We start from the raw sequence: 13,914 nt of genomic DNA on the forward strand, positions 1-13,914 counted from the left end.
GATTTGTCAACAGAGGTGACTCTGCAGAGGGAGCCTGTTCCAGACTAACACCTTGTGTCATGTGGCTGCAGCATGTTGTTGGAAGTGCTAAAGTTGGATTTACTGTACCACCAACCCCCACAGACGTAGTTGCAGATGCTAATGGGGTCCCAGTTCAGCACAGTATTTAACCAAATGCTTAATCCACTCCTGTTTAGCGGAATATTTACCGTGTGCTTAGTTATTGTACAGTATCGTATAGTTAACTGTCTTTTAAGTGAAGTAAGCTTACATGAATACCTAGAAATAAACACGTTTAAGCACTGAAGAGGAGCACTTAAGCTTTGTAAGAACCAAATGATTCACACTAATGATGGCTTTGAACTGACAAATTTTAACTTTGGAGTAATAATTAGAACTTACCATGTCCCAGAAAACATATTAATGTATGTACAAATGATTATATTGCATTCTGAAATACCTTTGTGTCCCTTCAAACAGTGATCTCCTTGATAAAAGATTTAGTATTTTGTGATTATTCTTTAATATTAGTGCCTATGATCAATGTCTGCAGCTTGTAACTTGTGCATCTACTTGAAGGAAATGGAATTAATAAAAAAGAAATTGTGTATTCTAAAAGAAAATGCACATGTGATAATGTTTTGCTAGCAGATAGGTTATATTCTCCTGCTTCTACATACTTCTACCCTAATCTTCAGGCTCTGTATTAAGCTGAAGGCTACTTTTTCTCAAAATCCCCAGGGGCTATCTCTCTTTTTCTTCAGCTTTCCCATGGCACATCAAAGACAGTCTCAGGGAGAGAAAGGTAATAGGAAGGACTTTATTAACCTATCCATTTTATGTAGGCTACCACTCTGCCTGTGCTAACATGCTCATTATGTGACCTAGCTGGATTTGCCTGAACAATGACGATAATCTGTAGGCTCATGTCGATGGCATTTTTTTGAAGATACAGGATGTATCGGGAGATAAGGGTGTGGATGTGGCTTCATGGCCCACTTTACATTAATGAGAATAATGCTAACACCCAGATCCACATCAGGACCTCGGTTTCTGGCTCCCACTACGTTGGCATCAGGAGGATGCCTGTGTTCCCTGACGTGGCGGAGGAAGTTGATGCCGCAGAGATCTGATTAAGGAGGAGAGTGACAGACTTGGAAGTGGCTTATGAGATTACTTACCCAGCCGTCCGTTTTGCTCCTGTTGCACAGACAGCTGAGCAAATCCTTCATAAAACTACCGTTTGCAGCCTGACACTTTCAGGCTACAATTTTTGCCAGTTTACTTTAAATTACCAGGCTGTGAAGTGTGGGAGGTCAGCAGCTGCCAAGCAAGTGCCTCCACGCTCAGTTGCCCCAGTGAAGGCAAATAACTTTGGCAGCCATTTCAGCCCCAGCGCTCCCTGGTCTCCATCCAAGCTCTCAAAATGGCGCCCACGGCTGGCAGCGTGTAGCATTATGGAGGTCTTAAAAGAGGCTCTGAGGATGGCAGTGTGCTTCGGAGGTCCAAGCAGCTGCTGAGATCTGTGCGTCCTTGCAGCTCCAAGCCTGCTGCCTTCTCCTGAGAGAAGTTCTTTCCAAAGCGGAGTATGGCTTTGCTCGTCTCTTTTAACACGAGCTTGGAGAAGAATAAGCAGTCCCTCTCCAAGCCTCTTTAGCTCCTGGTTAGTGTGTTTAGGCCTCGGTCAGTCTCTCAGGCCTGAGACTGCGCCCCATCTCTCTCAGTGGGAAGGCAGAAATCTCCATTTCCCATGTTTGAGGAATATGCCCTCTCCACTTTCCCTGGCCTATAAACTGTTCTGAGATGTGAGGGGATGTTTTCTGCTTTGCTTTTGTCCAGCAATTTTGATGATCAGCCAGCAGAAATCTTGGCTGCAGTCTTTGAACTAAGGACCACTTATATAGGTTACTGAGTAACTGCTTTGTTTTATTTGATGGTTAAAAAAAAAAGGTAGGCAGCTGCTGTATTTTTCTGGTATCTAGTCCAGAAGGCACAATCTGAGATTTCCTACTGAATCCAGCCTTTCTAGCAGGAAACCCCACAGGCTTTGTGTGAAATAGCCACTGAGCTGCACAGGTGATACTGGGCACATGGAAAAGCAAGATACGAGGTATGTGGATACTTTAAGTGATTAAATCAAGAATTTTGGATTTAGGTACCCAAACTGTCCCCAAATCTCCTTTTGAATCTGCCCTTAAATCCCTTTAAAATGTATTGAAATGTTACTGATATTCTAATCTGGAAATCATGGAAACACATGCTGAAGTTTTAAGTTTGTAAGTAGCTCTAGCTAAAGCCTGCTGCATTTCAAAATAAGCTTCTACTTATGAGCTTTGCTAGTTTGGAGCCTAAAGGTCACTGTTTAGACCAATGTATGCAAAAAATCGAATGCAAAGTTAGTTCATCTACCTGCGCAAGTTCTAATGCAAGTACTTTCATTTACAGTAATAATCATTTGCATGTGAACGCTCACTGCATATGTTACTGGAAGTTGCAAGCAAAAACTCTGTGCAGGTTTTTGAAAACCTTGGTATCAATGTCTTCCATAATATATATACAGCCTTTAGTTGTTCAAAATCCAGTCATGGAATTTCTCAGTTCAGTTAGGAAAAGAAAATTAAGTATTCAATGTATTTTTAAGGGTGGTTAGGGCCATCTTTCTTGGAAAAAGCAGCTGTCATGTGCTTTTGCAGTAAACGTGTGCACCTAAGCTTCCAAAGAGTAAATGAAGTTTGTACTTTAAAGAAACTGATTCAAATATCAGGACCCTCATTCAAGGTTAAACTAGCCTTTATTAATTTCTGTTTATTTCACTTCTCAAGTGAATTAAGCATAAATGCATCAAGGCTACTTTAATTCTGAAAGAGACTGTCCAGACAGAAGAGTTTAATGCAGTTTGACAAATCCACTTTACATTCTCACATTTGGTTAATTTGGATTAATTTTCTTGAGTATTGCCAAGTAGTTAAACTTTCAAGCCTGAAGGATTAAGAACATATATATTTAGCTAAGGCTACAATTATTTTTGTCCCCTTTTGAAAGAGTGTTTGCATTGTTATTTTGAGAGAACTGTATTGAATTTTGAAATCATTACACAACTGAGCATTCTACCAGGATGTGCTAAAGCACAGCACACATCAGGGAGATATGTTTAACCAACTTTAACTGGAAGAGGTTTTATTTTCTGATCACCATTCACAGGATTTTTAACTGAAGTGTTTTCTTATCTTAGCCAAATTGTAAATGTATCAATTGGATAATTTTATAAACTATAAAATACTTACATATATATGTGTTCATTCCAAACTTCTTCTGGTTTGTAGGCATTTAGTTGGAGCTGCAATATCCATAAAAAAATTAAAATTAGAAAGAAACCCACTTTGACTAGAATGTACTTTCAAAACTAAGGAAATCATGTAAAAATCCAAACTGTATATTACTATGGCACCTGCTGTTTTTCAGGTGTTTATAACATAGCCATAAAAATTCAGTCAAGGTTGAACCTTGGTATTTAAAAGTCTCAGCTCAGCAGGATTTTTAAATCAAATTTGGTTTAAATTAGTTTGACTCTTTTTCAGTTATAAAAAGGAGGGTGGAGGAAAGAAATTTTGATGTGTCAAATATAATTTTATTCATTCCTCTAGCTGAAAAACAGCTTTGCTTTATAAAAATATAATTTACAGGTCATTAGCCCATAACATGGAGTGGGGGAAGCAGGCTTCCAAAGGGGGAAAAGAGGGAGAGAAAGAGTTGACAACCAAAAATTTGGTGTTTGCAAACTCTTAATGTCTTTTCTGTGAGAACATTTACTGTGGATTCTTAGTGAGCATTCATAAAACTGTATCTGGGATATACAGTACTTTTTTAATTGAAAAAATATGCTTTTATTCAGTAAAGTCAATAACTCATAGTTTAAGGTCTGTTTTGTCATATGTCAATGACTTGTGGATGAATTATGTTCTGACATAATTGATTTAATGCTTTCTAATGGGAACATTAAAGAATCTGAAGCAATCTGAGACCTCAGCTCCCTCTGAGTTTTACTGGGAGCTGGGCACCTACAATCCCCTCTGGCTTATCTGAAAAATCTAGCCTCCTTCTGTTGTATTCAGTATATGTAAATTAAGAAAACAATTTTAATTAACTGAGGTTCAAATAGAAAGATTGACATCACTTGCAGTTACCATGCACCACCATTTCTACATTGGCGCTATACCTACATTTGCACATACTCCATCTCTCCTTATAAAGATCTCCATTTACATCATGACTGGGTGGATGTCTGGTCTGAAATCTTCAGAATTGCCGGTGGCTTTGGGTGCCCCTTTGCCCAAACACTTTGGGCTCAATTTTTGGTTGTTCCGAGAACATCAAACCCCGGGTGAAGCCTATAGAAATTGTGTCTGATGAACACTGCTGGAAACCAAGCTTCTGGGGTACTTAAAACATGAGGAAGGGCACTTTTTAAAAAAACTAGCTAGAAAAGACTCAAAGCAAAATGTCTAAATTTCTTTGAACAGAATAAATTATGTGGTATTCCTCCTTATTTTTAATGCTATTATACAAAGGAGTGCATTACCATAGTGTTCCCTTCTCCCATCTGTTCCTCAAAAAGAAAAAAAAAAAAAAAAAAGGTATATAACATTACAAAAGGGCTCTTGGAAATGTTTATGCAAAGTAGTATTTTTCATCACTAGATCAAACCTGGAGACAAGCTAGCACAGAAAGTGTTCTTTCACTTCCTTGTTGAGGATATGCGTACTTGTGCTCTAACAGTCAATCCTGAAATGTGGACATTTTCACTTTCAGTTCATCTTGTGCTACATAACTCTTAAGAGATGTGCCTGATGCTCCATGAATGATTAGCATTTAGCCATGTTTCTCTCATTGTGAGGTGCTGCCAAGCCACAATTTGCAAGTACTGAATGTCCTGAACTGCAACAGGATAATTTTGATACTTCAAGCTTGGCATTATGTCCATATCTGGGATTTTGCTTTAAATTTAATTCTCATGTCTGTCCTAACATGGCTATTTTACCAATAAAACAGACATGTTTATAGTTTCTTTCTTCTTTTTTTTTCCTTATTGTTCATGCTTTGACAGTTCCATAAAGTTTATTTCTCCCTGCTGCTTAGTGTCTTTTTATTCTGTTTGTTTTTCTCTACTTCCAGCTGGGATATAGTTTAATGAATTATTTTTCAGTGTGTGTGATATGTCTTTTACAGCCTACCTTTGGAGATTGTGATTAATACAATTTTCTTTTATTCTATGTCCTGACCTGGTTCCCAGCGCTCAGTATAGTGATCATCATTGTATTAAAAATACTGAGATGGTATTATCTATGTTGAGCATGGCATATATTTTCATTTATTCTGTTTTTTATTCCTCAGCCTGGACTTTTATTTTTAGTTCATTATGTTGGCTTTTTTTTTGATGACAATATCTGTACATTTGTATTGCAGTTAGATAAGTAAAATCTGTGCTGCTGGTTGGCTATTCCATGCAGTCATCAAATTCATACCTTCCATGAATGAGTTTTTTAAGGTGATTTATCATCGAGGTTTTTCTCAGGCTTTTTGTGTGCTTAGGTAGAATTTTACACAAATCACTTGGCATGTCAGCCAGGTTTGGATCCAGCTGTTCTTTGAATGAGGTAGGAACCTCTGCAGCCATGACCAGCCACAAAGACACTGAAAGACACTGGTTCCAAGTGATTTGGCAGTCCTCTCAACAGAAGGCTAAAGGCTGGGTATCAGTTTCCTTCGTAAGGAAACTTAGCTGGTAATTTGTGTGGTCACCTGAAGACAGTAAATAATTGTTTGAAATAGTTCATTAACCGCAGGTGTAGGATGCACATTTTTTAAAAAAAAAGCCAATTTCTTTTTAAGCACAAGATACTTTTGTAAACTTTGTTTTCACAAGATGTGGCCTTAGCAAAGTTCCATAAATATATGAATGAAATCAAAACACAAACAGAATCAAAATATTCTGGAAAGTCTGAATTCAAGGTCATAAACAATTAAATGCTCATTTGGTTTCATTATAAGTTGCAGTTTAAAATTAAATCAGAGTTGGGGTCACAAATTATGAAAACCTATTTTTATAAATTGCAATTCATCACTAAACTTTATTATCTCATAAAAAGGACAGCAGCTTTAAGTAAAAGCTGTAGTTAAAAAAGAAGATGAGGTCACTTACAGTAAAAGATTAGGTCAACTAACAGTTGACCTAACAGGTCAACTGTTTCTCATGTTTAGCAACCTTTTACAAGGTAAACATTTGTGCAAATTCAACATAGACAGCTCTAGTGTGCTCCTTCCTTCATTGTTCTGTAAATGTATACAAACATGCACAAGGTATCAGTTGGTTGAGGGTTTGGTTTCCAAGACTGATCAATTGCTCTTCCCTCCTTGAAGGAGGAACTGAAAAGCATGCTGTTATTGCTATGTGCTTGTCCACTGAGAACTGGTCTGAGACCACCAACTCATATCATAGTTCTCAAGGGGACAGTTGAGCTCAATTCAAACTCCAGCTTGGTGGAAAAAGTTTCTGTCAAATGTCACCTGTCCCTAGTTCCTGTCACCCTCTAGTGTCTTTCAGCTTATAAATGTCATGTTTAAGCATTTCCCTTTCAAGGCATCCAAATCCTCTTTCTTATTCACTGTAACTGCTATCTATTTCCCTTTCTTCTCTCTTTGTAAAAATTGCATTTTCATCTTTCATATTTTATGTTTTTAAATGCCTATTTAGTTTTAATTGGTAAATGAATCATACTGCTCATCTTACAAGTGTTTAGTAACAGTGTTTCAGGTTTCCCAAAATTTAGGGAAACTGAGATATTTGCCCTTCTTAACAGCTTTCAAGCTTGTAGTTTTGGCACTGCCTGTAATACTCTTCAAATTCTGCTCTGCCTTCCATCTGGTCTTCCTCAGGTCTCCCTAGTACACTGTGGCTTCTCCAGAGTGGAATGAGACTGTTCAGAGATTTCTGTGTTTGGGTGTTTGGATTTTATTTGATAGTTTACTGCTAAAAAACTGCCAGAGAGTCAACTCTTGATGGTCCTTACCTTACCACTTTCATGACAACAGCAGGATGTGATCTTTCTGTGTATTTTCAGTTATGCTAAAGCATCACTTTTTGGTTTAATAACAGAGGTAGTAATTCTTTTTCTTGGATACATTTTCAATCTCTAGCGCCATTGCCTCAGTTTTAGTAATTTGTCTTTGCTACAATGCATATCACTAACGCTTATGTTTCTCAGACTTTATTATTATTATATCAGCACTGTCCACACCACTGTAGTTATTTCAGCAGTAACTGTAGTGTTTTACTTAGCAGTAGTTAACATTTTTCAGAGTTATTTCATAGAATATATTAATTACTACAATGTAAAATTATATGTTATCTACTGTGTGGTCTTAAGTGTAGTAGGAGGTGAATGCCAGTTAAATGATCTACTGAGATAACATGATGAGTTTGTCTCTGCAGCCTACTTAGGTCTATGTAAACAGCACTATCTTTTACTTTCTCATGTTACTGAAGTGATTTTTATAGAATTATGTTACTGTGAAAAATGATAGATGCATAAAAATGCTGTAAGCAAATAGGATCACTTCTCTCCTCATTGAACTCAACAGCAAAACAGCCATTGATCTTGGTGTAGGCAAAGCCCTTATGTGTATGGTTCAGCAAGTAGAGAAAATGGGCAAGGGGGAACACTTAATAACATCGTGAAAGTATTTCCATAACTCAGCAGATAATACTGGATAACGGGTACACCAGGAAGAGATGTATTGATATTCTTTGTCAGCAGGAAAAATATACGTTTTTAATTTTTTTGCAAACATTTCTGAGTTGCTAATGAGAGCTACTGCCAGAGCAGTTTTTATCTTTCTATATACTGTTGATTATTTCTAAGGCCACAAATGGAATTTCCATCTAGTGTTAACTTGCCTGTTGCTAACAGCATAGTCCACACATAACAGACTTTTTAGCTTTTTGTTATCTATTTCCTTTAGAACTTGAAGTGATCTTTAAGGACAGGTGAAAGATTCTTAGTTTGTATTTCTTCCTAGAAAATGAGAGCATAAAACAAAAGCTGGTCTATTTCATTTATCCATTTTGGGGAGAAGATATTTTGAAATTCTGCCTGTTGCTTTTATTTCTGACAGTTCTTATGCCCTGAAAATTGGAAATTGTTTTTATTTCATTATTTGGAAATCCATTATCCTTGCATGGAGTACAAAATCAGAATTTTTTCCTCCATTCAGCATTCATGTAAAGTTTTTTGTATTCACTGTGCATAAAGTATATCACTATAATATCTGCTGTCCATGGATAATCAAGCCCCTTTGTGCTATCAACTTTTACCAAAAAGCCGGGTTGTAAGTCGCTTACCAACTGCTCATCAGTATGAGTACAGAGTTCTGTTTCTACCAACATGAATAGTTGAAGTAAATATATGAAAATAAGGTTCAAGGTTAGAAACAAGAATGTATTACAATCTTTTAAGAATTTAGTCACTGTTCTAGACCACAAGAGGTGTGCTGTCTTCTTCTATCTCTAACATAAGATATTTTTCCTTTTTGAATTTATACAAGAGTTTCTTTAGTTCCCAGGAGTGATGGTTTAGTTATCAAGATAATTCCAAGTTTTACAGTAGTAGGGCTTTTATAGTCACTAGCTGTGTTGTGTTGTGGGTTGTTTTATTTTGAGCAAGAATCTACTATTATTCCCTGTCACAAAATGATATTTTGTTCTCCTTTCTGTCATTTGACAGTAAACTTTGTTAGTTACGAAACCAGATCATTCTGTGTATTAGGTGAGTCACTTACTATTAGTTTCACTTTTTATGGAATTGAGTTTGCCTGTTTTCTTCATTGATGGGAATATGAGTTTACTGTTTTGGACTCCTGCTCAAAGAGAGAGGAGAATGCTAGTGGCATAACCAGAGGGAATCTTTTTTTATACTTCTTCACTCTATTTTTGCGGGATTGTTGAAAGACAGAAGATTTTTTTCCAGCAGGACATGCTGCTACATTTTTCCCTCTCCCATCAGAGGAAATCTCACACTTCTGGCACTTTGACACATCACTGACTGTTAGAGAACACGGAACCACTGTTTACTGCTGGTTCTTGAGTGTTAAACAGCCCTCCACTGCTTTTATTATACCATTAATTGCACTTAATGCAGCTGCATTTCTAGTATGCTTGCCTAGGCTCTGAAAATTAAGTAGAGGGTACTTTGTTATAAAATTCACTGTAATGAGCTCTGGTGGGACAGGGTCTGTTAAGTTTGAAATTACCTCAGGCCATTTCCAAAGGACTTCTTAAAATATTTCACATCTATAAAAGTTTGTAACTAGATAAATGTCTAACAGTACGGTTGGGAAGGGAAAAGCCACAGCACCGCAATATGCACTGGATGAAATACAAATATTTTTAGTACCAAATTGTTACATTTATTTTAAACATTTATCATCTTAAGTAATTTGTTAAACAGAAAGTTTTCAGGCTGACAGCATGTAAATTTTAGGTGTTTGCTTGACACAGTGGTTTTTGTGCATACTCTTTTTGCTTTTGGGTTCTTAATCCAGACCATACATTCATGAAACTGGAATAAATTTAGGACTCCCTCTGGGTTTACATAAATTGGTTCAAGAAGGGGTCACACCTCTCAGTACAAAAACATTATAAGAACTGCTGCAACTATTAGCCAATTAGCTTAATGTTACAACTAACAGCCTGTACTGAGTACTGATCTCTGGTATCTGCCTAAATAGATGACTAATACAGCTTCAATTCCCTCAGTGTTCTTCGGCTATATGACTGCTGTAATGCTTTTCGGCTAATAAAATTTTAGATTGACTAATTTATTGGGTAGCTTTACCAAAACATCCAAGTAATCCTTTATATACTCATTAGAAACAGGTCCAACATGAATTCTCTTAGGACTAAGTGGAAAAGTCTCCGTGGGATCAGCATCACTGAGCTTTAGATACATTGGCACAAATTGGGTGGAGGATCTTCTGTGGTTTTAGCGTGGCAATTTATCTACATTTTGTAGTTAAACTTTAAGCATGAGGCAATTGGAGGCCCCCAAGCTTGAAATTCATGCACCTTTTTTTCTTTAATAGACTATATACAAGCTTGCCAAGCTAACTATTTGATGGATGTCAGTTGTATGTAGAAGCTCTGTATAAAACCTCCAGATAGAAGATAGGTTAAAATCTTAAATCTGTTTTCTTTTATTTTGAGATTTTGCATGTGCAAATGGGTAGGAAGACTGTTTGTTAGCAAGGGTCAGTCAGCAGCCCTATTGTGTCACGCAGAAATATTCACTAGTCAATAATCAAATACACTGAGACCATTAAGTACTGCACCTGTTGTCTAGATGGGCTAACAATAAACATGACACAGTCAATCATGCTTGCAAAAGAGGGTGGACAGAAGGCTTTGGGGGATGTTTCTAGGGTCTTCCTCTATTTATCTAGACCTTTACATCTCTACTATTATGTAGTTGGGAGTATCTGCGTTAGTGCATTTCAATCTTGGAATCACTCTGACAAGTTATTGCAAAGACCTCCATGGAATTTTGTGTTTCTTTTGAATTTTCAACTCAAATGGCAGCTCTTTTTTTCCCCACTTTTTATTAACTAAGAAAACTATTATTTGACAAAGAATGGAGCAATAAATCTCTGCATATTGAGAAATGTTAAATACCATGAAAATTGTTCCAACTTTGAAGCTGGTTCTCCTTGCTAAACTTCATCCATAACAGCATATTTTCAGAGCTATGAATCACTTACTAGTTTAGATAATTTTACATTATGACAAGTCACTGGACACACAATTATATGCAGTATAGTGATATAAAACATACAATCAAACCCCACTTTTATTAAGTCACTTATAAAAGGGCTCTGGAGCAAAAATACTTTAAAAGTCGCAAAAGCCTATAACACATTTATCTCCTACAACCATCCTTTATTGGATGAAAACACAATTTGGAGAAAGGATAGATTTAGAGATTTTACTTGAACTGAGTAGGCATCCAGCCTGCACCCTATTTAAAATATACAACTTGTGCTGTTAGTTTCAATATTTAAAATAAATGAGGTAAGTTTACCCAAGTGCTAAAAATTAAAATCAAGCCTGTAAGTAATTTTTTATATCAAGGCATGACTTACTGAGGGCATTACTAAAGATCCACTTCATTTACAGTTTTGGAAAATAGTTGCTTAATATTCATTTATTTTTGGAAGTAAGTGACTAGGGAAGAACGTATTGTCTTATGTCAGCTCCAGAAAGCCTCTTAAGTTTGTCAGGCTCATAAACTAAGTATTTTTATTTCAGTAAAATGAAGGAGAAAATTCAGAAACAAGGAATAGATTAGTTTAAATATTTCCGGGAGATGCCAGAAAGGCTTGGTGCCAGCCACATTATTTTTCAGTAAGTTGAATGCAATATGGTATGGACTGGGAGCATTGTACGGGAACTACTGTGAAATGAGCTGGGAGGTAGCAAAACTCAAACTGGATAGCTAACAGATGGAAAAGTGTATGATCAGCACAGCAAGTGCTAGTGTTTGGTCTTTTGCCTCTTGCTATCACTGGCAAGAATGTCCAAATGAAGCATGTTGCCTCTGCAGTGTTACTTGCAGTAGTGCTCTGACATCCCTTCCCATCATTAGGGTGGTTCCAGGAAAGAAGTAAAAATGAATAGATTGTTGGATGACATGACATTCTGTCAGCAAGCGAGCGTTATGCCTGGTTTATGGATTCAGTATCGCATTTTGAGCTCTTAAGATGATATGTTGCCCTTTTGCCATAAAGAGGTGGTGATGTTTGGACTTTTTGCTGCTATATGAGTCATAAAAACACCTGGGTTTATTTTGTGACTGATAAAATTAAATCATTTTGAACTTAGCTAGGAGTTTTGTCAGGTCTTCACCAAAGGACAAATATATGCTCTTATGTTGGGACCAAACAGAATTTTTTGTCAATTGTCTTACAACAGAGTAACCAAAAGCAAAATTGGTGGGAGAAATAGTGTCTTCATTAATTACTGTACATTCCCTGTATTTCTAATATGGATCCTAAGGAAATACAACTTAAAAGCTGATACTGTGAATCAAGACAGCATTGTGTTGTGACGCCTGAACTGCAGCTGTCTGATGACACATTGAGTAGTATAACTTCATTTTCCTTTCCAACCAGTTCTGTTTGAGATAGAGCCTGAATATATCACTTCCTCAGTGCATGGAGATATTTTTAATTTAGGAGGTTAACCTGAAAATGAGGGTTGGTTACAACCCTGTTGGACTCTGCTGTCAATAACAAAATGAAGCAAGAGGCTACCTTCCTTTGATGATGAGTCCTTGAAACTTTGGTGGAGTGAATAGTAGATCCTTTGCTGTGTGATTTTAATGAAAGTTATGGATGTTTTTTAAACTCCTTGCAGGACAAGGCTTTTTGGAAGGACATCCAAGGGGGTTTGGTTTTGTTTTTTTGTATGGGTACATGGTTAGTGAGTGAATTTAAATAGATCAGCTATTTCAACTTAATAAATACCTGCTTCATTATTTTCAGTTCCAGCTAGGTTGTGTTGTGGAGCTTCAGCTACCTGAGAAAGCAGTCCACTTCACCTCACGCAACACGGTTTTAGGTCCTATGAGCCTAATCAACTTCTTTCTTCTAAGCAACTTACATGAGGTTGAAAGTGGAATTCAAATAAGATGGCGTCAAACAGAAAAACTAAAGGAAGAAAGAAGAAAGTTGTAGAAAGAAAAGACGAGGTGAAGTTGTGTAAAAGAGGAACATGTGAGGTGGAGCATGGGTATGCTCAGTCCTTTTCAGGATTTTTTGTATAATGGGTTTTCCCTCATTATCTCAAGTACAATTAATTTTCCTTTACACAGAATATGTTTTCATGGCAATATAAACTAGCTCAGGGATTGGAAGTAGTGTGGCTGTGGTAACAAGAGATGAAAAAAGTTATTTTATCCAGCTTCTTGGGAAAGTTCCATAGCCTTTGTTAGCACAGCTAGAGCATTTTCAGTAACCATGTTGACCTGTTTACAGCTACTCCAGACTTGCCTGTGCTCTGCCTGTATAGACATACCCATAGCCCAGCTCAAGCTATAATGCTGCAACAGTTCAAAAGGATGTTTGAGCCTCACAGAATGAATAGATTAGCAGCACGGGGTGGGGGGGCTTGTTTATGCAGCTCAGAGCAGCTGAGTTCCTGTTGCCTTGTTAGCCCCAGTGTCAGCAGTACTCAAGCGGCCATCTGAAGTGTCAGCTAACCAGTGAGCTTAAAGCATCATCTCAGTAGAGCAAGAGGTTTCTGTGTGAGAACAGGGTGAGGTTCAAGACACCCTGTGAGCTGTGCCTTGAGCTCACACTGCAGTGAAGACCAGTCCTTTGCTGCGTGCAGCTCTTGGAGGGTTGTAAACAAAACACAGCTTTAAAACTCTGTTTAGACTATCCCTAATTCTTCCATTCAACTTACATCCTCTAATAATCTTTTCCTTTATGACAGAAGCATTTTGATTTTCAGTCTGTTCTTCCTGCCATTCACTTTTTCCTTTTGTTTATAAAAAAGTCACAAGTTTTCTTTTCCGAACTCATTACTCACCAAAATAAACCTTTCTCTTCAGCAGACACCTATCCATGATCTGTCTCAGCACTTTGTCTTTTCCTCTTCCAGCTATGCAGGCACCCCTTCATTCCTCAGATTCCTCCTCCTCTTTAGAAGAAGGAGTCACTATTATGTGAGAATTATTCTCAGAGAAGTTTGAAACAGATTTTTTTCAGTGCTACTTTTGGAAAAGCTGGATTTTTTGGCAAACTCAATAGTTAATTTTTCCCCTGGCAGTTCTAGTGGCTTCTCCATCTTATTTGTGGAGAGGA

General features: G+C 37.2%; 1 protein-coding gene across 1 annotated transcript in view; it reads left to right on the top strand.

Moving 5' to 3' along the window:
- NPAS3 (neuronal PAS domain protein 3) overlaps positions 1–13,914 on the top strand; it is a 644,696-nt gene that overhangs the window by 282,724 nt on the left and 348,058 nt on the right. The window lies entirely within an intron of this gene.

This window comes from Apteryx mantelli, chromosome 4 (assembly GCF_036417845.1).
Source record: "Apteryx mantelli isolate bAptMan1 chromosome 4, bAptMan1.hap1, whole genome shotgun sequence".
Classification (NCBI taxonomy): Eukaryota; Metazoa; Chordata; class Aves; order Apterygiformes; family Apterygidae; genus Apteryx; species Apteryx mantelli.